This window comes from Ixodes scapularis, unplaced genomic scaffold (assembly GCF_016920785.2).
Source record: "Ixodes scapularis isolate PalLabHiFi unplaced genomic scaffold, ASM1692078v2 PGA_scaffold6__148_contigs__length_123643588, whole genome shotgun sequence".
Lineage (NCBI taxonomy): Eukaryota > Metazoa > Arthropoda > Arachnida > Ixodida > Ixodidae > Ixodes > Ixodes scapularis.
In genome coordinates, this window is record NW_024609881.1 from 64,058,386 (window position 1) to 64,085,103 (window position 26,718).

The following is a 26,718-nucleotide window of genomic DNA, read 5'->3' on the forward strand; positions in this document are numbered from 1 at the left end:
GACGCGCCGGGAGTCTCATGACCGAGAATTTTGTGAGCTGGCCGCCCGGGTGTCACTGCAACAGCAGGCACGCCGGGAGTCTCAAGACCGCGAACGGTGTTAGCTGGGCGCCCGGGTGTCGGTGTGAAAGCCGACACGCCGGGAGTCTCACGGCGAAGAGGGTTATGAGCTAGCCGCCCGGATGTCTGTGCAAAAGGAGACACGCCGGGAGTCTCAAGACCGCGAACGGTGTGAGCTGGGCGCCCGGGTGTCGGTGTGAAAGCCGACACGCCGGGAGTCTCATGACGGAGAATGTTGTGAGCTGGCCGCCCGGGTGTCACTGCAACAGCAGGCACGCCGGGAGTCTCAAGACCGCGAACGGTGTGAGCTGGGCGCCCGGGTGTCGGTGTGAAAGCCGACACGCCGGGAGTCTCACGGCGAGGAGTGTTATGAGCTAGCCGCCCGGGTGTCTGTGCAAAAGTAGACACGCCGGGAGTCTCAAGACCGCGAACGGTGTGAGCTGGGCGCCCGGGTGTCGGTGTGAAAGCCGACACGCCGGGAGTCTCATGACGGAGAGTGTTGTGAGCTGGCCGCCCGGGTGTCACTGCAACAGCAGGCACGCCGGGAGTCTCAAGACCGCGAACGGTGTGAGCTGGGCGCCCGGGTGTCGGTGTGAAAGCCGACACGCCGGGAGTCTCACGACGAAGAGTGGAAGTGTTATGAGCTGGCCGCCCGGTTGTCGATGCGAGAGCAGACACGCCGGGAGTCTCAAGACCGCGAACGGTGTGAGCTGGGCGCCCGGGTGTCGGTGTGAAAGCCGACACGCCGGGAGTCTCATGACGGGGAGTGAAAGTGTTATGAGCTGGCCGCCCGGTTGTCGATGCGAGAGCAGACACGCCGGGAGTCTCAAGACCGCGAGCGGTGTGAGCTGGGCGCCCGGTTGTCGACGCGAACGCGGACACGCCGGGAGTCTCATGACGGAAAATGTTCTGAGCTGGCCGCCCGGTTGTCGATGCACGAGCAGACACGCCGGGAGTCTCAACACCGCGAACGGTGTGAGCTGGGCGCCCGGGTGTCCATGGAAAATCGGACACGCCGGGAGTCTCACAACGAGGAGTGTTATGAGGAAGAAAAAGTGATAGAGGGCCACCGAGGGTCGATAGAAAAGCGTCAGTCCCCGGAGCCCGTGTGAGCCTCCGGGAGGCCCGGAGGCGGCTGCGGCGACTCGATCTCGTGGATTGTGTTTTTGACGCGGCCGGCGGAGAGTAGAAATTTCTTACCACCGCCGGCCGTAGCCGTTTCCCTGTGTCTGAGGCGGCCGCTGCCGTTCGCTGCAGTCCCGGTGTATGTGTCCTGGCTGGTCGCATCGAAAACAACGGGGCGTGACCCGCCCGTCGGCTTCGTGCGGTGTCCCGCTCTCTTTTGCCTCTCCCGAGCTCCGCGTTACCGGTCCAGAGGACAAGAACTCATCTTGACCAATGGAGGGGCTGTAGCGTTGTGACTGCGTGCCTTCGTAACCGCTGCACCTCCGTGATTCGTATGCACGAGGATCTAGGGTTCGTGATTCCTATGCACGAGGATCTGGGGTTCGGGGGACGGGCGCCTGATTGGAATCGTCTTGTTCTCTCTCGACTCTATGTGCACGTGCGTTTCCAGACCACGCAAATGATGGTTCCAGAGTCATGTTCTGCGGTGGAGGGGGTCGGTATCTTAGTTCCGCGAGGATGTCGGCCTGGATGGTGATTGCCTCCCGTGCCATCTCGTCTAAATTCGTAAAGGTACGTCCCCTGAGATGGGGATGGAAACGCGGGTGGCTTTGGCGGATGGCGCGTTGTACTTTCTCCGCGTCCGGTGCCGCGGCGTCGGCGATATCGTACAGGCCCTGGAGAGCCCTTACAAACTCAATAAGTGACTGTTCCGGGTGCTGTGTGCGCGCGCGCAGCTCGTCTTTAATCCGCACGCTGTAATCCGGAGGCAGGAACTCCGTCCTAAATCGTGCCTCAAAATCTGACATACTTGTGAATTTAGTTTGTCTTTGCCTCCACAGTGCTGCACTGTCTGTCAGTGCAACCGGCAAAAGGCGGGTGAGGATGGTTTCGTCGTCAATTCCCGACGCAGCTTGGTAGTCCCGCAGTTCCGAGACGAACATCGCAACTGACTTTCTATCTGCGTACCCCGAAAAAACCGGAACGCTAAGCGAGAGCCTTAGGAAGTCCCTGGGGGGCGTACTTCCAGCAGGAGTGGGTCTTGAGCGCATCATCTGCTCTCGTTGTATGTTAAGAAGCATGGTCATGGCCACTCTTAGTTCTGCTAGACCACCCTCTAATGATGCGTCTACCGGGACTGAGACTGCAGGCTTAGCGTCTGGTTTTATGTCACTGGCGGCGTTATCCGCGAGTGCACCGAGCGTCAAAAGGTCGTCCTCACTCACGTTTCTGTCGGCGTCCTCTGTAGACGACATCGTGTTGTAGTGGAGACTTGCGCAGGTCGATGAACGTGGGCTTCCGAAGAAACGCCCCCTCAACTTTGGGCAAACTCAGGAACGCAAAATTGACTATGTAAAACGTAAGAACGAACCCAGTTTGCTGCCATCCTCCCAGACGAGCAGCATATCACGTCTGGGCGCCAGTGTGGGATTTCCCTTGCTGCTACCCGTCTCGGAGAATGACACAGCACACCGGTTCAACAACACGTAAACATTTAATGACCGCAATCGCCTGCGCCGCGATCCCAACCGCCCCCGCGCATCCGCTGCGACGGCCTTTTATCAGCGGCGGAGCGCCGCTCGCGTGGCCAGTTGCCCTTGGCCCCCTCGTGGCCAAGATGACCACTTCTGATTGTCGGAGGGGCAGCCTGGGCCAACCGCTTGGAATCGCCAGGTTGCCCACAAGGTAAAGGACCGACACTTAAAACACTTTCGACTGTCTGTGTCGTTTTTTTTTACCGGCTGTCCGGGGGTTTCGGTAATGTGCAATTCACACCAGCTCGTTGGCACACTTACGCTTAGTTGAAGGTTTATTCATGAAAAGCATTTAACTACCAAGGCAGCACGCTTATAATGAAATGATACTCTGCCAGGAGAGCACACGAAATAAAATATAAAGATACTCTGATTATTAGCTTTATGCTCAGATTGAACGTTTCTGTTTTTTTTTTGTTTTTTTTTAGTTTTCAAACTCTACAGAGACAAAAGCTGCACAAAGTGTCAGCTAATATGGTTTCGGGCTACACCTGGACTGGAACCACCTCCCCTTTACTGTCAACTTTATTACCGACCCTTTTGCCTATGAATCATCTTCAGGACGGTTTCTTAGTGGGACCGGACATTTCGTCGAACGCCGTTTCATCGAAGCCGTTTCATCGAACGCCGTTTCATCGAACGCCGTTTCATCGAACACCGTTTCATCGAACACCGTTTCATCGAAGCCGTTTCATCGAACGCCGCTTTATCGAACGCCGTCTTATCGAACGCCAGGGTGGCATTCCCGCTTGCTGAAGCTGGTCGGAGGTGCCCATCCCGGGTTCTGGAAGTTTTTGACTTGCATCGCCGCAGAACATCAACTGACAGAAGGCAAGCTGGAGGCGATGTTGAGTTCCCAAGAGCCTCCTCGCCAGAAGAAGGCAATAGCATGAGAAGGTCCGCCTTTTTTATGAGAACCGACGGAGCATGGCTGGGGGGGGGACTTTTTGAGAGCAATTGCTCATCATCTTAAACGGTGAATGGCTGTCGCAGGAACACATAAACCCCCGAAAGTTTTAAAAAAAAATTGAAGTGACGACTTACTTTTGACTTCATTGAGTCTTAGAACTAAAAAAAAAAAATGTTTCGTTGTAGTTTCATAAATAGCACTTCAGCTTTAGCTAATGCAAGCTTCGGGCAGTAAAAAAGTATCAATAGAAACACATGGCAGGCTAGGAGGCTCACAGTAAAGGCCTTAGCTCACAGGGCTAAAGTTGTTGCGCCTGCGCAAAACCTAAGTCGCCTTCTGGCCTCCGCGAGTTGGAGTGCGCTCTTACCGGCAGTGCGACTTTTCATTTAATTGTTGCAATACCCTCAAGGCCCATCGGGTGATACAGAGGGGGTGAATAAATAAGCACAATATGCGAAACAAACGTAATAATCGGAACAAATATCCTCATGGGTTACTTGCATCAAAATAAATTGTAACAGCTACAAGTTTGTACATTAAAAAACCTGACGATGAGATGGGTGAATGACCCGAGAATGTACTCGATCCGTGCATAAAAGAGCATCTTTCACACTTTTTATATAAAAGACATTCGATGAAACGGCCGTCAGCGATTCGATAAAATGGCGTTCGATGAAACGGCGTTCGATGAAACGTCCATTTTTTCGATGAAACGGCGTTCGACGAAACGGCGTTCGACCCGCACCAGACAATAGTAAAGCCCTGGGTGTGCTCTGTCACCCAAGAAGACAGAACCCTTTCGGATCCTCACATAACCCAAGGTTACAGGTACACGCTATCTGTCAGAAAATAAAACACTACCCGCTTCCCAGGAAGCACAACGTGCTTTCTCTCTTTTTTTTTGTCTCATTTTTAATTGTTTTATGTGACATGAAGAGGGGTCATTGTTTCATGGAGGCTTTCTTCTCGAAGCAGGACATGTTCACGATGGAACTTATCTCGTCACTGCATACTGTGATTTAAAAAAAGGAAGAATTAGATGACGTTGTGTATAAAAATAAATTGCAAAAATATTGCAAGCTGTAACGGCGTTCGATGAAAAGGCGTTCGATGAAACGGCTTCGATGAAACGGCGTTCGATGAAACGGCGTTCGATGAAACGGTGTTTGATGAAACGGCTTCGATGAAACGGCGTTTCATGAAACGGCGTTCGACGAAATGTCCGGACCCAGGCTCTGTCTTTATTCGCAAGGGTGTTGGATTCTTCAGACTGGGGATCCGAACAATTCAGTGTAGGACGTTTCGGTGTAGGTCGTTTCGGTGCCAACATTTCGGAGCACGGACTTTTCGGTGCAAGGACTTTTTGCTGCATGGAGATTTTTGTGTAAATAGACGTTTGGAAGTTCAAATAGCTGAGCTTTCCAGCAGGCATTTGAATGTTCAAATATTGTGGCGGCAGTGGCGCATAAAATATAATGGATGTAATTATCAAGATGTCTTATTTGACTAGGTTTTTCCCCCTAATGAAAATATACGATACGTGTAATTAAGCAATTATTTGCCTGTGTGATCCAATGAGGACGTGTTCATAGAAGACGTAAGGTACACGGATATTTCGGTGTAAACGGCCCGTCATTTCTGGCATTAGCATGCTTTAATATTCTAAAGGTTAGAATATACGTCTAGGACATCTTTATTAAGATTTGTCATAAATATGTCTGGATGATAGGTATGTAACGTGCATAATCCATACACATATGAAGTTATTCGCATGTGTGGCTTGATAATAATATATTCCGGAAAGAATGCCAGTTTCTAGCCCTCCCAAATACTATAACGGCCACGTATCACAGGCGCCTTCAAAAGAAATATAATCATGCACAAAGGGTAATGTGGACCCCTTTTATTTACAAAACGTGTGTGCTCACTGCTCTGGGACCTAGGCGGCGTTGCTAGCAACGCCCCTGAGGAATCGTCGAGTACCATTGCCGTCCCTGATCCCGGCTTCCCAAAAGACGCTACATGGGGGTGCAGGTTTATTCATTGTGGTCGGAGGTGAGAGACACATGCTCTAACGCCCGTGGGGCGCTGGTGTCTGCTAAAAAGTCGAGCAGAAAGAGAAGATGACATTTTTTATGAAGTTCGGGCAAACAATAATCGTAAAATAAGGACAAAAGCGACTTTTTGCGTCGCTTTGTGTTCCACGACCATGCAACAAAAACTCCGCACACCGAATATTTCGAGCACCGAAATGTCCTAGACTCTTCAGACTGCTAGATGAAGCCTAAAACAAACCATTGTACTATACATGGGCTGCACCTACGCCACAAAAGGACGTCGCACGCCGCTGTCGACCATGCTGGTGGTTGAGACGACCGCGATTTGCAACAGAGCTATGGAAGACGGTGGTGCGTTGGGCTGCAGCAAGCGCTCGCGCAACAAAAAAGAAGCGGAAACTACACGGCCAGCTTCTACCGTACTCCGGCGATCGCCACATCGGTGTGCACTGCGACGGAGATGCTGTCCAGAAAAAGAAGGCACGAATGGCATACAGAGGCGGCTCAGGACAGACGTCGATGATGCGGCCACTCATTATTGAGTTTGCGGGGCGCATTTATTTGTTAGCGGTGTGTGACGCACTTTCATAACGTGTTTGTGAATGCTGTGAGGGCCAATACGACACCGACGCGCTAAAGTTAGTGGCCCCACTGATGACTTTCCACTACACCATAAGTTTGTGTGGTAGAGAAAAATAGTCTAGTGAGGTGCACCTTGTGTTGTTGAGCAGCGCTTCGCAAACTTGGAACTCAGAAAATGTGGTTATGGTTGAGTATGAAGTCACTTCCTAATGTACACAACTTCACCATTCGAAATAACATTCAATCTCGGCTCCTGCACCCAGCCGATCCTCAAGTGGTTCTGCGTGCTTTAAAATGTTTGCGTACAATAAAGCTTCTTTTTCGGACAAGGTAATCATTCTCGTGACATGCGCTCTACTGGTCATGCGCTCTTGTGACGTGCACTCTAATGGCAAGCGCGCTCCTATCGCAGCGCTCTCGAGTCGCGCGTTCTAACGTCGGCGCTCTAGTTACACTGAACTAGAATATAGGGGCAGTGGAAAAAGTGTCGGCGGCGTCCCATCGGCCGTGTGAAGCCAGAAGTGCAGACTGCCGCGAGTGGTGCTGTTGTCGAAATCCGGAGGACATGGCTACTGTAACATGGGATATGGCGTCGAGTACGTTTGCAGAGCGATAACTAAATAAATTCTGGGCCGCTTCAAAAGCACTCGGGCGTACGTGTCATAGACCTAGAGGAGATTCCTCATAATGAATTACAGACTGCTGAGCGTCGCCATTGATGGTACAATTGACGGCGCGTATGCCCGAATTTGTGGGAAACGCCCCCTTTTTGGCTGATTTTGGCGTCTGAGGCAACCTTTGGAGAGCGATAACTAAATAAATTCTGGGCCGCTTCAAAAGCATTCGGGCATACGTGTCATAGACCTAGAGGAGATTCCTTATAATGAATTACAGACTGCTGAGCGTCGCCATTGATGGTACAATTGATGGCGCGTATGCCCGAATTTGTGGGAAACGCCCCCTTTTTGGCTGATTTTGGCGTCTGACGCAACCTTTGAAGAGCGATAACTAAATAAATTCTGGGCCGCTTCAAAAGCACTCGGGCATACGTGTCATAGACCTAGAGGAGATTCCTTATAATGAATTACAGACTGCTGAGCGTCGCCATTGATGGTACAATTGACGGCGCGTATGCCCGAATTTGTGGGAAACGCCCCCTTTTTGGCTGATTTTGGCGTCTGAGGCAACCTTTGAAGAGCGATAACTAAATAAATTCTGGGCCGCTTCAAAAGCACTCGGGCATACGTGTCATAGACATAGAGGAGATTCCTTATAATGAATTACAGACTGCTGAGCGTCGCCATTGATGGTACAATTGACGGCGCGTATGCCAGAATTTGTGGGAAACGCCCCCTTTTTGGCTGATTTTGGCGTCTGAGGCAACCTTTGAAGAGCGATAACTAAATAAATTCTGGGCCGCTTCAAAAGCACTCGGGCATACGTGTCATAGACCTAGAGGAGATTCCTTATCATGAATTACAGACTGCTGAGCGTCGCCATTGATGGTACAATTGACGGCGCGTATGCCCGAATTTGTGGGAACGCCCCCTTTTTGGCTGATTTTGGCGTCTGAGGCAACCTTTGAAGAGCGATAACTAAATAAATTCTGGGCCGCTTCAAAAGCACTTGGGCATACGTGTCATAGACCTAGAGGAGATTCCTTATAATGAATTACAGACTGCTGAGCGTCGCCATTGATGGTACAATTGACGGCGCGTATGCCCGAATTTGTGGGAAACGCCCCCTTTTTGGCTGATTTTGGCGTCTGAGGCAACCTTTGAAGAGCGATAACTAAATAAATTCTGGGCCGCTTCAAAAGCACTCGGGCATACGTGTCATAGACATAGAGGAGATTCCTTATAATGAATTACAGACTGCTGAGCGTCGCCATTGATGGTACAATTGACGGCGCGTATGCCAGAATTTGTGGGAAACGCCCCCTTTTTGGCTGATTTTGGCGTCTGAGGCAACCTTTGAAGAGCGATAACTAAATAAATTCTGGGCCGCTTCAAAAGCACTCGGGCATACGTGTCATAGACCTAGAGGAGATTCCTTATAATGAATTAGAGACTGCTGAGCGTCGCCATTGATGGTACAATTGACGGCGCGTATGCCCGAATTTGTGGGAAACGCCCCCTTTTTGGCTGATTTTGGCGTCTGAGGCAACCTTTGAAGAGCGATAACTAAATAAATTCTGGGCCGCTTCAAAAGCACTTGGGCATACGTGTCATAGACCTAGAGGAGATTCCTTATTATGAATTACAGACTGCTGAGCGTCGCCATTGATGGTACAATCGACGGCGCGTATGCCCGAATTTGTGGGAAACGCCCCCTTTTTGGCTGATTTTGGCGTCTGAGGCAACCTTTGAAGAGCGATAACTAAATAAATTCTGGGCCGCTTCAAAAGCACTCGGGCGTACCTGTCATAGACCTAGAGGAGATTCCTTATACTGAAGTACAGACTGCTGAGCGTCGCCATTGATGGTACAATTGACGGCGCGTATGCCCGAATTTGTGGGAAACGCCCCCTCTTTGGCTGATTTTGGCGTCTGAGGCAACCTTTGGAGAGCGATAACTAAATAAATTCTGGGCCGCTTCAAAAGCACTCGGGCATACGTGTCATAGACCTAGAGGAGATTCCTTATTATGAATTACAGACTGCTGAGCGTCGCCATTGATGGTACAATTGACGGCGCGTATGCCCGAATTTGTGGGAAACGCCCCCTTTTGGCTGATTTTGGCGTCTGAGGCAACATTTGGAGAGCGATAACTAAATAAATTCTGGGCCGCTTCAAAAGCACTCGGGCATACGTGTCATAGACCTAGAGGAGATTCCTTATAATAAATTACAGACTGCTGAGCGTCGCCATTGATGGTACAATTGACGGCGCGTATGTCCAAAATTGTGGGAAACGCCCCCTTTTGACGGTTGAGGCAAGCTTCGGAGAGCGATAACTAAATAAATTCTGGGCCGCTTCAAAAACACTCGGGCATATGCGTCGCAGAACTAGAGGAGATGCATTATTATGGCTTATAGAGTGCTGAATTTCTGGGACACGCCCCTTTTTTGCCTGATTTTGACGTCTGAGGTTGTGATGACTTAAGAGATACCGGGCCGTTTCAAAAGCTGTTGGGTCGCACGCGCAGCAAACCTACATAAGATTGATTAATTAGCAGTAACAGCGTGCTAAATGTCGCCATAAATGGTACTCTTCATGTCGCGTTGGCCAAAATGTCTGGACCACGCCCACTCATTTTGGCATTTTTATTTTTAATGCCATTCTTGGGGGGGGGGGGGGAGGAAGTGGAATAGCTGGTGAAATGAAATTTGGACACTTTGTAAAATATAGTTCGGATCAAAAAACGTTTTGAGTCCTTAATTATTCAGCGCTTTAAGTATAATGTATTTGAGCTAATTACGCAATGAGAACAAAAAAAAAAACCTGCATTCAGGTTTTGTGTTTATCAATTAAGAAAATATTTAGTGTAGTTGCCGTTTTGTTATACATTACATATGTTGCTAAAAAATGTATTTAGGAACGCAACAACGTCCCTGAATCCTCGAGTCTCCTCACCAACTGCGGATTCTTTTTGGTATTTAAAGTCCTGGGGAACCACTTTAAATATAAGTAATTTGAAAATAAAAAATGTTTCCATGGAGCTAGAGACATTGGCTATATATATAGCAAAATGCAACTAAATTGATGGTGTGGTTCTCTTAGGGTTTGCATTGAATGTTGAAAAGACGTATGATTTTTCTGCGGTTCGCCATAGGAACCAATGAGTAAAAGTTTGGTTGCATTTTGGCCAGACTTAATATAAACCCAGGACCACGAAATTTCTCGTGGAGGTTGAGGGCAGCGTATTAAAACGTGACAATAAAGTGCAAATCGATTGAGTGATTACTTTTCTTCGTATCAAAAAAGATCGCTTTGGTCCATTGAGTTACGGGCGCCGGCGAAACGGCGGCCGATAGATGGCGTAAGTAGTGGTGGCGCTCGCCTGTCCGAGAATCTTGGGGTTGATCTTAGCAGCCTAATAATGTGAGCTTGTCCTGAGCTAGGGTGCCTCAATGTCCTTCTGTTTAGAGTGATGCCACCCTTTGTAGTACCCGATGCCGACAGCACGCGCTCACGGGAAAGATACAAAGAAATCGCTAAAAACAAAATGTCGCCGTAGCACAGTCAGCACCACACACGCGTGCAGGGACACGCGCTTTCACGCGCTCCTGAACAAAGAATAAAAATAAAAGTGGGGAACAATATGGCGAGCTGTCTTCATCCTAAGCAAAGCGCACATGAAGGCACCCTAGTCCTGAGCATGGCCCACGGTGTAAGATAATACTACAGTGTAATAATACTCTTCAGGTGAGGACAGCGCACACCTCGCGCAGTGCAGATAAAGTTCGCTTTTCACTCTCTCTCTTTCTCTCTCTCACTATGGTTTCAAGCGGCGCCGGCAGATGACTCGTCGCCCCGAAGGCACGGCAAAGACGGCTCGTGCCGCCTCATGCTCCACACGCGCAGAGCTCCAGCGAGGTTGTCGCTCGTGCAGAAAGACCACGCTGTACCGGGGTGTTATGGCAACGAGATAATTTTTTTCGCGCTCACACAGTTTTGCCGTTTGGCCGCCGGCGACACTCTCAGCCGCGGGTACGGTGGCCGCGGAATAATGCAGCCTTTCAGATGCCCGTCGAACGAACGCTTTTTGATTTCTCGCGCCGCGTGTTCAGCCCCGCCGTGTCCTCACCTAAGGAGTGTATCTTATACCCCATTCACACGACCAGCATGAAGGTACCTTTAACATAGGTCCTTTTGCAGCCAGCGAATCAGCCCGCGCTAGTAGATCGCGAGCATATGCCACGCGCGGAGGATCGCGAACTGATTCGCCTTTCGCCATAAAGGTCCCTTAGCTAAAGGGACCTTTATGCTCGAGTGAATAGGGTATTACACCGTGGCATGGCCACAGAAGCAGGCGATGGAGCAGACGATGTCGAAAACAATGTAGCAGACGATGGTGCTCATCCTGGCTACCTGGGAGGCGCTGAGGGGATCTACTAGTAATGACGCTTAGTGGAGAAGGACCCAAAGGTGGACGCAAAAGTCGTGTGAGAGAAACCACTTCCTATTTTATCTTCGTAGTCTTCTCTGCAAAAAACCTCTAGTAATATCAGAGATCTTAAATTTCGTCACCCCTATATAAAGCAAAATGAACATAGTAACATATTTGCGTTTTACTTTGACACTTAAAGCGATAATCTCGGTCGTCTCCAGCATTTCCGATCTGCCCCGGTCAAACCAGATAGACTCCAAACAAAGTTACAAGCCGTTCAAAATAAAGCTGCAGATATTTTACTCGCTTTACTCGCCTGGTCGTATGGTTTACCTTTACCTGCTGACGTTGCCGGATGCAAACTCGAGTAAGTTGAAAGGCTGAACTCCAAGGAGCGAATTATGCGACGAATAACTGACGAACGCCGCCCGAAGGCACACTCGCTTTGCGCGCGACGTAGCACCCACTGCGATGCCACGCGCCAATCAAAAGCCACCGAACAAAATTCGTCGATTTTCCGCAGCATATTCGTCCCATGGAGTCCGGCCTTAAAAACACAACCTAGGGGCTCCCGGTGCGCTGCAGATCCCAGGGATCCTGAGTTCCACTCTCATCCCTGCGACAAGTTCCATTGGCATCCCTGCCCCAAACTGAATCTGCAGGAGCATCGCACCGTTGTGCGGTCGTAGACTGCACTTTTAAACTTTCTCACCTTCAGCGGCGACATCATTTGTGCTAATTAATATGCACACACCGCACACCGTAATAATTCGTACTATGTGACAGGTGGTGAGGGCTGCGGGTGACCCAGTGGCAAGCGAGTCATTGCAGATGACTCTTTCAGCAGATGTACAGATCAAAGTAAAATACCCATTAGGCAAAGCATTTGGAAGCGGCTGTTTGTGATTCGTTTCGGGTTGGCCCAGATTGCTTGTGATGAGAAAGTAAATGAACTCATGTTCAATCATCTGAAAATAAACTTCCTCTGTCTAACGTGTGCCCAGCACCGCAACATACGCTGCGATGGCGAGTGGGTGTTTCATATTGAAATAGGGCGTACCTGATTCAATTACTCTTTCGAAGTCAAGTGGTTTAGAGATACCACCAGTGGCGATAGCTTCTTTCACTGGGTGTCTGACAATGTCAAAATTATGTCAGGGTCATCTTGTCACCAGGTGCAATATATGCTTATTAAATTTTTTTTTCAACTACTGGAGTTATAAAGCTCGTATAGCTTTGTCGGCTTATTCAGATATCTAGAAAACTTCAAATCAATCTAAGTTGATCAGTTCTTGTGTCTTGACCATTGCACATTATCATCAACAGGCCTACCTTAAACATCAAAGCGAAAACTTGTTTTTTTTTTTTAAATGACTTCCTTTTAAATCAATTCGTTTTTTTTTAATCAACAATAGCCGAAGACGCCGAGGAGGCCGTGTACCACGGAGTTTCTGCGATACTTGTGTCCAACCACGGTGGTCGGCGTCTGGATGGAATCCCGTCGACCGTACGTTCCGTTGGTGATTTCTCGTTATATGTGCTACGCACTTAAATCGATAGCTTAATATAAGAACCATGGTGTAATACGCCGAAACGACAGGAAGAAAATCGAAGGGAGAACTAGACAGGACGCGGCGTAAATGCTCCGCGTCCTGCCTAAATCTCCCTTCGTTTTTTGTCCCTGTTGTTTTGGCGTATTACACCATGATGCAAAACCAACTAACCCAACTAGCCATCCTTATCTAATATAAGAACCTTTCACGGATTTTGTCTGCTCATGGTGATATCGGTCGTACCATACGAAGGTCACGGAGGGAGTGTCAACAGAGGGCAGCTGTTGGGTTCACATCATAGCACCACGCGCAGGGTGGGGAAGCGGTGAGTTCACATTCCCCTTCTATCCTCCCCTCTGCGTTGCTTACTAGCGCGGAAGAATAGCGTGGAAGAAGAATAGCAGCTCCAGAAGCATTTTACACTTAAAATGTTTTTGCGGCGGCATTTCTGAAAAACAAAGTGCTAAACCTGCTAATAAAAGGTTCATGAACGACGAAGTCTTTTAAACTTTCCCAATAGACCGATCTCACTTAGCGCTCGGCGCATGCGTGACGCCGCCATAATTTTAGTTCACGGGAGGCAGGCAGCCGTGCACGCGAGGGCTCGTGCCGTCTCGTGCTCCACAAGTGCAGAGCTCCAGCAAGGTTTGTGCACATGCAGATAGACTAAAGTTCCCTTGATGCATTGCGGCAGCGGTGGTGTAGTCAAACTGGCTGGTGAGATCGGTCTATTACATCGCTACTTCGTTAGAAAATGGTGCCCGTTAACATATTTATGAAGAGATAATGGCACCTTCATTACACTGGACAGAAAATCTGATCCAGGCAATTTTTGTTGGTATTTGATTAAACATCATAGCTAATTTAAGACTTTTAATGAAATAGTTATGATGCGCTGGGTAAGTCTAACATACTATCTCTGAAGACAGAGATAATATGTGCCTCGAAGCAGTACAAGTCGCTTGGTATTTGGACAATTGGAAGCTTTCAAAACATAAGAATAGGGCGTCTTACATTGTCTAAGCTGTGAGGTTCGAGAAGGGATTTGAGGAACTGTTACGTCTGCGACGGGAAACACCTTCCTGCACTTTACACTTTATTCCCCGGTGCTGTTGTGGAAGGCCATCGAACCGGGCCTCCTGGTCAGACCGGCACCGGTGAACGCTGTTTAGACAGGCCTTGAGCTGTTGTTGATGGACGGCGTCATCCTAAATCGTGTTCGTGCCACCGGGGGATCGGTCGAGTCATCCGACAACGTCTTCGTGTCCCGGAACCGGAGGCATTGCCGGGCGGGGAGTCCGGTTGCGGCGCCGGCGGCGGAACCTCCGGGCGTGTGCGGTCGGTTCGGGTTGCAACCTGAGCCGCGATGCGTGCCTGTGAGAGGGGTCATCGGCATCGAGGTCGGCGTCTCGCGGGCTGGCAGCGGACCCTTTGTCCCCGACTCCATGCACGGCTTGTCGAGGGCGAGAGTTCCTCGGCGCCGGAGGATGAAGCCAATACCACCTAGAAGACAAGGCCTGCGCATGACGTTTCGTTAGTAGATCCCCGACCCACCCCAAGTGGCAAACAGCTGAAGCTTGACGAGAGTAGGGGCCGCGTCGCAACTACGTCGCATTCACTTGCGGCCGCAGCTGTGTGCGTGACTGCTGAGCGCGAGCTGATAACGAGCTTCCAGTGCATTTGTGACGTGCACGCGAACGCTCCCTCAACCAGGAGTGCGAGCTAGCACGCGCTCCTGGCTTTGAGACGCGCATTTCTAGTGCGCGCGCTCGTTCTGCGGTAGAACGCTTCGAAGCAGCTACCCGGGTTATAAACAGCGCCCTCGAAAATGGCGTCCAGTGACAGCGTCCAGCGTCTAACGAATAGCTTTTCAGCCCTTCGCGCAGCAGTAAGGCAATTTCGCTCATGCATTTGACGCTCCACGTGAACGTCTGACTTGATCGTATGCTATACGCAAGAGACACTCGGCGTGAGCATCTGTTTCATTATCTGTTACACAAATCACTGAAGCAGGCGATGGAGCAGACGATGTAGCAGACGATGTTGCTCATCCGGGCTAGCTAGGGGGCGCTGAGGAGATCTACTAGTGATGACGTTTAGAGGAGGAAACGCGCAGGCCTTGTGTTTTAGGTGGTATTGATGAAGCCCGTCCGCCACTGCAGTGTGTGCGTGTGTGCGCGTGCGTGCTCGAGGGGTTGAGTGAGGGCGTGGCCTGGACGTGACGTTTGCTGGCAGCTCCGTCACCATCGGCTGCCAACTCTTGGAGCACCGAACGGACCCGATAAAAGGAACGGACGAGAGGTCGCAAGTGCTCTCGGTCGATGCAGATATTTGTACATATGTATTAAATGAGAGTTTGTCGAGAGACCGTCTCGTAATGTTCCTGCCGGGAATCGTCCTGCGGATCCGATCCTGGCCTGGCCCTGCCTGAGGCTTCCTGGCGGACCCCTGGGTCGTAACAACTGGTTGGCAAGCGGTGGGATGAACTGGAACGACTTCAGCGGCGGATAGTTGGTGAGTGCCTGATTTGAGCTCATTGGTGACGCCAGAAACCTAGATCGTTAGATGCGGGTACCGGCAGTGGGGACTACACTCAAGCAGATTTTGTTTTAGGTACTTGAGGTAGTTTTAAGGGAGCTCAAATTGCATTCATCATGAATCTTGAGATGTTTCTGAAGCCAGACTTGCTTTTGATGTGCGGAGAATCGGGGACTGACACGCGTAAGATTCAGCGGAAACCCTTTCTCGTGAAGGCCATTCAGGATATCGGCGCTGAGGACGCTGAATTAGAAGAATGTTGGGAACTGATCAAAGCAAGGAAGCGCGAGGCGGAAGAGCAGGAACAAAGAGTCAGACGCGAGGCAGAAGAGCGGGAACAAAGAGCAAGAGAGGAGCGTGAGGGTCGCGAACGCCACGAGCTAGAGATGAAGCGCCTTGACATGGAGTTAAAGCGGGCAGAGAACGAACAGGCTGGTAGCAGCGCTTCGAACTCCAACGTTGTCGAGGCCTTTAAAATAAAGGAACTCTTGCAGCCTTTCAAAACCCGGGAAGATATAGAATTATTCCTAGTAAACTTTGAGCGGACTTGCGAAAGGATCGGGTTCTCGCGCGACACGTGGCCCCAGCACTTGCTCACCTTGCTGCCCTGCGAGGCGGCTGACGTAGTGGCGAGGCTAAGCACCGAAGATGCCTCAGACTACGAGGAGGTCAAACTCAGTCTCCTAAAGAAGTATAGATTGTCTACTGAGGCATTCCGGCAGCGTTTTTGGGGAGACACCAAAAAGGCCGAGCAGTCTTTCACGGAGTTTGCGTACAGTCTCAGGTCAAACTTGGCGGAGTGGCTGGAAAGTGCCAAAGTCTGCGGTGACCACGATCGCGTAGTCGAGTGCATAGGGCTCGAGCAGCTCTACAAGTGTATGCCAGAGGCAGTCCGATTCTGGGTTCAAGAAAAACTGCCCCAAACCACCCAGAAGGTAGCTGAGTTGGCCGAGGAGTACATATCGCGTTGGGGCAGCCAAAGGGGGACACGCCGGAGCATAGAGGCCTCGAGGGACGCGCAGACTATCGCGGACGGTTTTCAAAAACGCGCAGCGACGTAGCGAAGCAGGACTTTAAAGGTCCCACAAAGGACTCGCCCCGGGAGGCAGGTTCCACGGGGAGTGAGAGGGTGAAAGAAGTAAACGGCAAAACGACAGAGGGCAAGGCGAGTGACTTGAACAGAAAGTGCTTCGAGTCGAGCCAGCCGATGCGCTGTTTTAGGTGTAACGAAACGGGACATATTGCGGCCGGCTGTCGAAAACCTCGCATGGTGTTCTCATACATCAGCAATGACGATGAGAACGACAAACTGTTGGCGCCATACACGCGCAACTTGCGCGTGAATGACCATGCCTGTAGAGTTCTTAGAGACAGCGCCGCCACGCTAGATGTTATGCATCCTTCCCTTGTCCGCCCCGAGAATTACACAGGCGAGTGTGCTTGGATACGGCAGTTGGTGGAGCAACAGAGCGTCTGTTTGCCGGTGGCCAAGGTCGTGATCGAGGGTCCGTTTGGTACAATAGGAGACAGAGGCTGCTGTTTTGAATCATCTACTACTGTTGTATCTATATTTGTTTTCGAACAAATCGGATCGAAAGTTGCGCGACATGGGAAAACAGCTGACACAGGTCGTGGTGCAGGCACTGACAAGGTCAAAAGCGCGGGAACTAGAAAGCCAGTTAGTGTATGACGGAGAGCCGGGAGGGTCACCTGAATCTAAGGGAAAAGGGAAGATCCCTGCTTCCGCAGCACAGGACGAGGAAACCAGGCAGCCCAGTGAGACGAGGAATTATAGCGGGGATGCTGGCGGTTCCCGAAAATCCATTAAGATGGAAAGTGACGACCGCGTGGAGGACGAGTTTCAGGAAATAGGCGGGCGCGTGGTTCCACCGGTCACCGAAAAGTTCCGAAAGTTACTGAGAGTGGACGCGGCCGTCCTACAGGCCGAACAGAAAACCGATCCGAGCCTTCGGAGGCTATCAGAGACGGGAAAAGATGGCGTAGCCAAGAAAAATGTGACCATCTCCGAGAAAGAGGGCCTGCTGTATCGGCAGTACGAAGATAGGAGGGGGAGGGTTTTCGACCAGCTCATCGTTCCTTCCAAGTATAGTTCGGACTTGCTGCATGTGGCTCATGAGAACCCGTGGTCGGGACATCTCGGCATTAAGAAGATCAAAGAGCGTCTCTTACAGGAGTACTACTGGCCTGGATGTTTCGGAGATGTGGAGAACCACGTAAAAGTCGTGCAGCGTGTGTCAGATCGCCGGAAAACCGAGCGATAAATGGAAGGCTCTGTTAAGGCTGGTTCCCCTGATCTCTGAACCATTCAGGCGCTTGGTCATTGACACGGTAGGGCCTCTGCCCGTAACAGAGTCGGGCTACAAGTATATCCTTACAACGATCTGCCCGCAACTAAATTCCCAAAGGTGGTGCCTCTAAAAGGGTTGAGCTCGGCGGAGATAGTTGACGCCCTACTGACAGTCTTTGCAAGGGTAGGCTTTCCCGCCCAACTTCAGAGTGACCAGGGCAGCGTATTTACTGGTGCCTTGACGACTACGTTTCTGGAGCGGTGTGGCATTAATATTATACACAGTACTGTCCACCACCCGCAAACCAACAGTGTGGAAAGATGGCATGCGGTGCTCAAGCGCGTTCTTCGAGCGCTAACTCACGAGCACAGACATGACTGGGAGGGTTGCTTGCCCGCGGCGACGTTTGCTCTCCGTTCGGCAGCTCACAAATCTACCAGCTTCAGCCCCGCTGAACTGGTCTACGGCAGAGCGCTGCGGTCTCCCATGCGTATGTTGCGCGAGTCGTGGGAGGGGAGCGGAGAAGACACTATAGTAGTGGAGTATGTTCTGGGACTGGCTGGAACGTTTGCACGTCGCCAGAACGATCGCCACGGAAAACATGAACACGTCAGAGCTCAAAGCTAAAGCGTACTATGACCGTACGGCACGAAAAAGGACGTTCGAAGTGAACGACAGAGTAATGCTTCTGAGATGCTCCAAGAAAAACAAACTAGAAGTGCACTGGGAGGGCCCGGCTAAGGTGATCGAAAAGTTATCAGACACCAATTACGCGGTTCAGCTAGGCGGGAGACGGAAAGAGGTGAAAATTTATCACTCGAATCTTATGAAACCTTTTGTCGAATGCGAGGGGATTGCTCTGATGAGCTTGAACGCGCCGGAAGAGGTGCATTTGCCGGTACCTCAATTGGGCGAGCATTCCGATGCTACTGGAATCAAAGATATAATGCAAAAAGCTGTAAAGACGAAGGATATGACGCCTGAAGACCTGTGTGATTTGAGGGGATTGTTAGAAGAGTTTCAGGACATATTTTCGAACCGGCCGGGTAGAACAACAGAAGTCACTCTCGACATTGAGCTTACTTCAGATCAGCCGATTAAGGCAAAGTCTTACAGGCAGTCACCGAGACAGCAGGACCTAATGAAGACCGAGATAGACCGAATGCTCGAACTGGGGGTAATAGAACCAGGAGAAAGTGATTACACGTCTCCTTTAATCATGGTTGAAGTTCCAGGTAAGGACCCACGTCCTTGCATCGATTATTGACGACTGAACGCGGTAACAAGGGACCAGACCTATCCGATACCTAACATCGAAGAGCGGATCGAGATCGTGAGCAGTGCCAGGAACATCTCCAGCCTCGACTTAGTTCGGGGATATTGGCAGGTGCCACTCACCGCGCGCGCAAGTCGGTACGCAGCTTTCGTTTCTCCCTTTGGTACGTTCCGGCGTCTAATGTTGAGTTTTGGCTTGAACCCAGACAACACCCGACATCCTCAGGACGTCCTCAAAAGATACAAACGTTCTCACGGTTTTCAAGACATCCTCAGGACATCCTGAGAACGTCAGTCGCTGGATCATCCTGGAAAAGTCCTTCCGAGAACTTATTGAGGACGAAGGATACAAAGTTAGAGGTAATATATACATCCTCAATTTGATTGCGTTTTAAAAAAAATAAATGAATGAAATGGCGGTAGTATACACAGTTCATGTTTACTGCTTAACTAAATTTCACATACAAATTATTACATGTAGTTGTGTAAGTTTAGGACATCTTTTAAATACAGTTTTGATGAAACAATTCTATAAATAAAACCACGACGCACTACAATTATTACTACTTTTGTATTTGGGCAGTATTTCGGAATTCAGTTCCATTGGCAACATTCAAACTAGGTGGCGCAAGCTACCGTCTACTACAAGGCGTACCGTGATTGCAATTATCCACACATCCGAGAGACCCAAGCAAGCTAAGCCAAGACAGGACAGAAACAGAAACAGCCTCGAGGTTGATGATGGTTTGATAATGTGGATGATTGGGCTAGTTAGTAATTCATGCTTGGATGGAACAGCGCGGATACAGTCACACTCACAGGCACACAAGAAGGACTCGCAGCGCTGACTAGCAACGCAGTGATATATTTCGCCTTCCTCAAGTCGTCATCTTCTCCTTCGCCGTTAATGAGAACATTTTACATTTTTAAACACCAGAGACTAAATAGCCAATAAATATTAATAAATAAACAATAAATACACAAATAAATGACAACTAAAAATAAATAAAACAAAATAATGTAAAGAAATTAAAAATAAAAATTTAAGTTTAATTTTTTTTATTATAATTCATTTTAAAAACTTATTCTTTTAATTTTTTTTTTCTTTTATTTAGTTTAAGTTGTCCTTTATTTATTTATTTATTTATTTATTATTTACTTATTAATGTTTATTGGCTCTTTGGTTTCTGGTGTTAAAAATTTAAAATGTTCTCATTAACGGCGAAGGAGAAAAAGATGACGATTCGAGGAAGAAGAAATATATCACTGAGTTGTTAGTCAGCACTGCGAGTCTGTATATCCGCGCTGTTCCATCCAAATTGATGATGGCAGCAATTCAAGATAGTGACGAATGTTATATATATATTTTTTAAGAAGTATTGAAGAAGCCGTTCGCCGACTTGGAGGCATTTCTGGAGTTTGACTCCAGTCTTCGGATGAAAAGAAAAGAACGCATGTGGTATGAAGGGTTCTCAATCTTGTTATATTTCCTAACCTTTCACTTAATAAGAGCGTCTATGTGATCCAATAAATTCGTTTTAGCTGCATCAGTTCACTGGCCTTGGTGCCAGATCCATCGGCTCTGCTACCAGGAACATCTTGGAGGTCCTGCTTAGCCAGGAAGTGAGTGTCAATTTCAGCTGGGTAGGCCAGAAAGGCAATTGAAAGTTGCGGAATCTCAATGTGGCAGACATCATTTACAATAAGGCACTTTTGTTTGTCGTGTGCGAGTCATCCAAGTTATTCACTAAACTAGTTATGTAAAATATTGCACAAGGGCCTTGTTGGGTTCGGAGCTATCGTCAAATGCAGATTGCATTAAATATTCTTGCCCTGACGGTAAAATTAAGTAAGACTGAATTTGCATGAAAACCGACAAACTAACCTGACTCGGGAGTGGGAGAATGATACTATTTTCTGAACATAGTTTTGTCTAAATAGGTAAAGCTTTTGCTGTGTGGGTCAGATAGCCGTGTATGGTTGCGCGTTATCACTAAGGAACATAATTTTCTGGAACATCTATTTTTATTGACATTAATTGTGATTTTTTTAGACCATCTTAGTTTTCTGCTGTGACTATCATCACAAATCAATGTTTCAGGGGTAGTGAAAGCAAATGTTGAGTGTGCAAACAAAGCTGACGGGGAGACCATCATCAAAGTGTGACTACGCCACGCTGGAGAGAAACTGAAAAAGCTGCAGTCAAAAGCCGAAGATGTTCGACATGATGGTAAGTTTCTCACATTACCCGCTTTTATTATTAATGCTCATGGAAATCTTTTTTTTTCTAGATCCCGGTGACTATTCGGACTAGCGCTGGCCAAGATGCGAAGACAGACTGCATGTCTGGTGCAGACATTGAAAAAAGTCATGTATAGCATTTGCTCTCCAATAAAGCATTTCTTGCACAGTTACCTCTGTTTGCAATAATGAATGGCATGAACAAGCTCATAGTTACAGGCTAAGAACATAGGGCAAGGAAAGACGCAGAGGGAAAAGCAGACGGGGTGCTGGAGGGAAGAGGTTTTCTTTTCTCCTTTTCAGCATTCCGTCAGCTTTCTTCCGCCTTTCCCTTGAACCTATGCTCTTAGCCTCTCACTGACTGGTAATCTAGAATTAGTGTGTGAATTTCACTTTAAAATAGTACACAACAATGAATTTCTTTCTGCAGGCAGCTCTTGCACCTTGCATGTTCAGGTTCAAACTCCAGTTGGAGAAAACCTAGAATCAATAAAAATGAAAGCATCCTAACAGCTTAGTGAACAGCTCCACCTGCAGTGCATTGTCCTAAAAATGTACTAGAAAAATCCTTGGCTGCCCTCCTGAGGACGTTCTGAGGATGTCCTGAGGCCGGACAATAGGACGTTTTTAGGATGTATCCAGGATCATTCGAGGACATCCTGAGGACATCATAATGTCCTCAAAAGGTTGTCCTGAGGACAATGGGGATGTCCAAGTGTTGTCTGGGAAGAACGTGCCGTTTTGTTTTTCCAGTTTAATGGATCGCGTGCTGCAGGGCCTCGGCGATTTTGCGCTGCCCTACTTGGACGACATTGCCGTTTTTTCAAACAGCTGGGAGGACCATCTCGCTCATTGGCGGGCGGTGTTTGTCCGTCTTCGGGAGGCGAACCTAACGGTGAAGGCGGAGAAATGTCATCTAGGAGGAGCCGAGGTTACTTACTTGGGTCATGTGGTTGGGAACGGATCTCGTCGACCATCTGATATTAAAATAGAAGCAGTGGCCAACTATCCTCGCCCGAAAACAAAGACTGATATCCGAGCGTTCCTCGGACTTACGGGGTATTATCAGCGGTACATCCAGGGGTATTCAGAATTGGCGAGCCAGCTCACGGACGCTCTTCGTAAACCGCAGCCCAAGCTCGTGCTCTGGGACGACCGAAAACAGGCGGCATTCCAGGCGCTACAGGACGCGCTGATAAGACAGCCCCTTCTAACGGCACCGGACTACAACAGACCATTTGTAGTTCAATGCGATGCCAGTGACAGGGGGATGGGCGTCATACTGTGTCAGAGGGACAGCGGGGGCAACGAGCGCCCCGTCCTATACGTAAGCCGCAAACTGAGTGTCCGGGAAGAAGCGTTTAGTGCGAGCGAAAAAGAATGCTTATGCCTAGTTTGGGCAGCTCAGAAACTATCGTGCTACATTGCGGGGACTAAATTTATGGTTGAAACAGATCACTGCACTCTGGCGTGGCTACATAATATGTTGCCAAAAAAACGGACGCCTCTTGCGCTGAAGTATTGCCCTGCAACAGTTCAATTTCGAAGTTGCATACAAACGGGCTAAAAACAACGGCAACGTCGATGGCTTGAGTAGGTCTTCAGTCTGAGACCGGTTTCCGAGAGTCGGGCGAAACAAATCGTTTACTTTCAATTTTACTTTTTAGTTTGATAGTGATTCTGGCTTCGGCTGTTCCTTACATGTTGTGATGATTGTGATTATGTGCTTCGGGGTTTGTCTTGGGTTTATTTTAATTTTAATGTAATTTGGATTTTGTTCTGATGACCGATGGGGGTTCTGGTGCACCGGTGAGTTCGGTCGGGTGCTCGCTGGCGTTTTGCTGTTGTTGTCGTGATGGTTTGTCCCAGTGACTGCTGCCAAGGCCACGCATCTTGGAACGTCCGGCCTACGCGATCAAATACTAGCGACAGGCCTCGTCGTTCCTTCAGGCGACCATAATGGTGCTCACCTTCGGATCGACTTCCCGGGTGGCGATGAAGCTGTTACGTCTGCACTCTTAGAAAAAAGGGTATGGATAGTCCTCCCTTAGGGGAGGAACGGTCTTGTAACCTATGTTCCTTTAGAAAGAAAGAAACTTTCGTCCCTGAAGCAGGGGAGCAAAGTTCCTCCGTCGCTTGAATCTGAATATGGCGGCCCCGAATCGAGCAAATCGAGCCCAATAAGGCTTGACGAGGACACTACGTCTCTTGTACGGGACGAGGGGAGCAGCAAATAAAAGCATAACACGAGCTTTCCGCGAACCGTGTTTATTTCCGAAGCCAGATTCCCGCCACAGGCGTTTCGAAAGCAGTTACTCAGTCTTCTCGTCGACAGCACTGCGATGTTAAACGGAGACAACCGATACCCAGTTACTTCGCGCACTTTGCGTGTTACCTTAGGAGTTCCTCGAGTCACAATTCCTTCGTCAACCGCATATCACGGAGAAGGGCAAACTCAATCCGCGAACCAAAAGCCGCTCTCGAAAGAACAAACTCGAAGCCGCTGTTTATCGCGTAGCGTGAAATGTTGAATCGCTAGCCACCAGATGGCGGGGTCGCGTGGTCAAGCAGAGTAATTGCAAGTAGCTAGGCTAGGTAGCGCTAGGTACCGCCCCATTCATGTTCTACAAAAAATAATTTGCTCTTCCCAGGCCACTACTGCGCTTCAGAGCCGCTCTCCAGCGCTTGGGGATCCTCTACTATACACACATTACGCTTATTACAAGCATCAAGTGAATATACAATGAGCACATACACGGCACACACAAATATCAATACAACGGAGCACCACACTAATAGCATCCTCGATCATCCGCACCGGTGCGCACCGGGGCACTGAGGTGCGCCCCTTCATCTTCGATCAAGTGCACCGGTGCGCACCGTACGTCCTCGATCAAAGAAGCGCACCCTCCCGGTGCGGCTTTTCGTTGCCCCAACGCGCACCAAGAAAATCGGCGGTGCGCCGGGGGGCAGTCCCATCAGGCATTGCGGCCAGGAGCGGGAATCGAGAGGATGGCGGGAGTAGCAGACGCGCAGTCTATCGAGACGGCGATCTTGCAAAAACGAACACGCCTCGCAACTGCGCTAGATGATTTCCTCGGGTCTTCTGACGGCGAGACGACGAGCTTCTCACCATCGCCGCGATTAGTGGCGATTGCTGCGGTGGCAAGGAGCGCCCGAAAAGCACGAACTTCGTGGAAAGCGGCGCGAGGCGTTTCGATGACAGCGAGGTACGGCTATTATCTGGTGTTTCGTTTTCTTAAACTAATAATGATGGCCAACATATACATGTGGAATTGTCACCCCCTTCGTGACCCCATCGACAATCACGTCCACGATGTTTATTTCTGTGGAACCGTCAAATCCGCGAGTAAAAAAATAGAAGGAATTGACAGCAGACGGGCACCGTGCGCTGACCTACGCAGGAAAAAACGAACAAAACGCGAAGTGACGCAAGGTGGAGCTCGCCGCGGTGCACCGGCGCGGCGCAGTTTGTCCTCGATGTTGCACCGACATCGCGCTGCACGACCGAGGAGCGCTGTGCACTGTGCTCGTTTCATGGCGATTCCGGTGCGAGTTGATCGAAGATGCTTTAACTGGAACACTACACCCGTAATCTGCGTTTCCGTCTTTTATACTGGTCGTTTTGAACGTACGGAACTTTTCGGTGACTCCCTAAGCAATAAAATATATTCCCAGCATGTTGATATTTTTCCAGCAATGCCATACCCCTGAGAGTATTTTAAATGGCTCAGGGGATGAATCTCTTAGTAAAAAGTAAACGCTCGATCATGCCGTAATTATTTGAAAGCCAATAAATCAAGCCGCTCCAATGCGGTTCGAAGCCATGAGTTTGTTTCCCTCACGGCACGTAATAGCCTGTATTTCTATTGGTTTTTCTATTTGTGCTGTTCGCGCAAAGCTGCATTTGCCGTCTTAAATTAATCTCTGTAGACCGGATATTCACTCAGCTGGAAGTGATGCTTCACGGGCTGAGAAATCGCTTTTCGATCAACTTGAATGCAGTCAAAGCTGCGACTAGCGGCAGGTACGGAGCTACGCCGTGGCGAGCTTGAAAATTTCTAGCGCTCATCCCAGCGCGCCACTTGGAGGGCAGTTTCTCCAGGAACCGTAGAATATTTAAACAGCAAAATAGAGGGTAGCTTCTTTTTTTTCTATTTTACCTACTATTGTTTTTTAATGCGAAAATTAAACACAGTAAGTATACGTACTTTCCGTCACGATTTCGTACTGTTGTCCTTTCCCCAGAGCGCAATCGCTGTCGGGGACGAGACAACCGACAGTCACATTGGCCACTGTACGATAGGAGCTTACCGTTCAGACCAGCGTTCCAACATGACTATCCGCACGTTGATCGATTGCACGTAATCCCTCAAGTGGTATTAAACTTTTTAATGTAAAGCGGAATGTCAACCTGCGACACCCCGCCCCCTCCGATCACGGCCCGACCAGCGGCATCAATGCCCGACAGTTTACGATCTCATCTTCTTGTTACACCACTGATACGCGAACACACGGTCACATCGGCGATAATTCCAGTCTTCTGTTCACAACACACGACACTGCCATCACGATGTTGCAGCTATGTTGTTGACACGCACAAATACAGAACCACGTTGAACGCCGGTTGCACTCGGCATCGGAAAACAGAACCGAACTCAGCACGGAAGACACCCAGGCAGCCGGCAGCAAAACCTGCCTGTCTTGGACGCAGTTCCTGCGGCTTCCGTAACGTCGAAAACGTCGACACAGTTCCGCGTGGTTTCGCTACCGTAGTTCCGTGCCGCGCGAGTCCCGCAATCCGGAGACAGTCATCCCCCAGTGTACGTGGCGCTGCCAGCGCTGCTGGAACTGCTCCGGAACTTCGCTGTTTCTAGCGGCTTCGTTTGCTCGTTTGATAAAATTAGTGATAAAAACGTCAATGCAACCGAAATGTTCTGCACGTTTAGACTAGAAGACGGAATTACAGGCGATCCTCGCTGCCGCTGAAGCTCAATCAACTCAACAGCTCTTTATTAAACAACGTGCGCGGCCTGCTCGAAAAACGAAACCGAAAGAAGATGAGTCGGGAGGGCGAAAGCATTCTCCCGTCTGCCTGGAGAAGGAGAAAAACGTTTCGTTCCTCCCCTTTTCTCGTGTCCGCTTGGGGGCGCGTCAGTAGAAGGGAGGAAGACGCGCCGTTGCTATTTTTTTCCTCCATTTTTTCTTAGAGTGTGCGACGGGAAACACCTTCCTGCACTTTACACTTTATTCCCCGATGCTGTTGGGAAGGCCCCGGCACCGGTGAACGCTGTTTAGACAGGCCTTGAGCTGTTGTTGATGGACGGCGTCATCCTAAATCGTGTTCGTGCCGCCGGGAGATCGGTCGAGTCATCCGACAACGTGTTCGTGTCCCGGGAACCGGAGGCATTGCCGGGCGGGGAGTCCGGTTACAGCGCCGGCGGCGGAACCTCCGGGCGAG

The 26,718-nt window shown here is 49.5% G+C and overlaps 1 pseudogene; it reads left to right on the plus strand.

Annotated features, from left to right (window-relative positions):
* Window positions 1-26,718, plus strand: part of LOC115321057 — a 78,135-nt pseudogene that overhangs the window by 35,505 nt on the left and 15,912 nt on the right.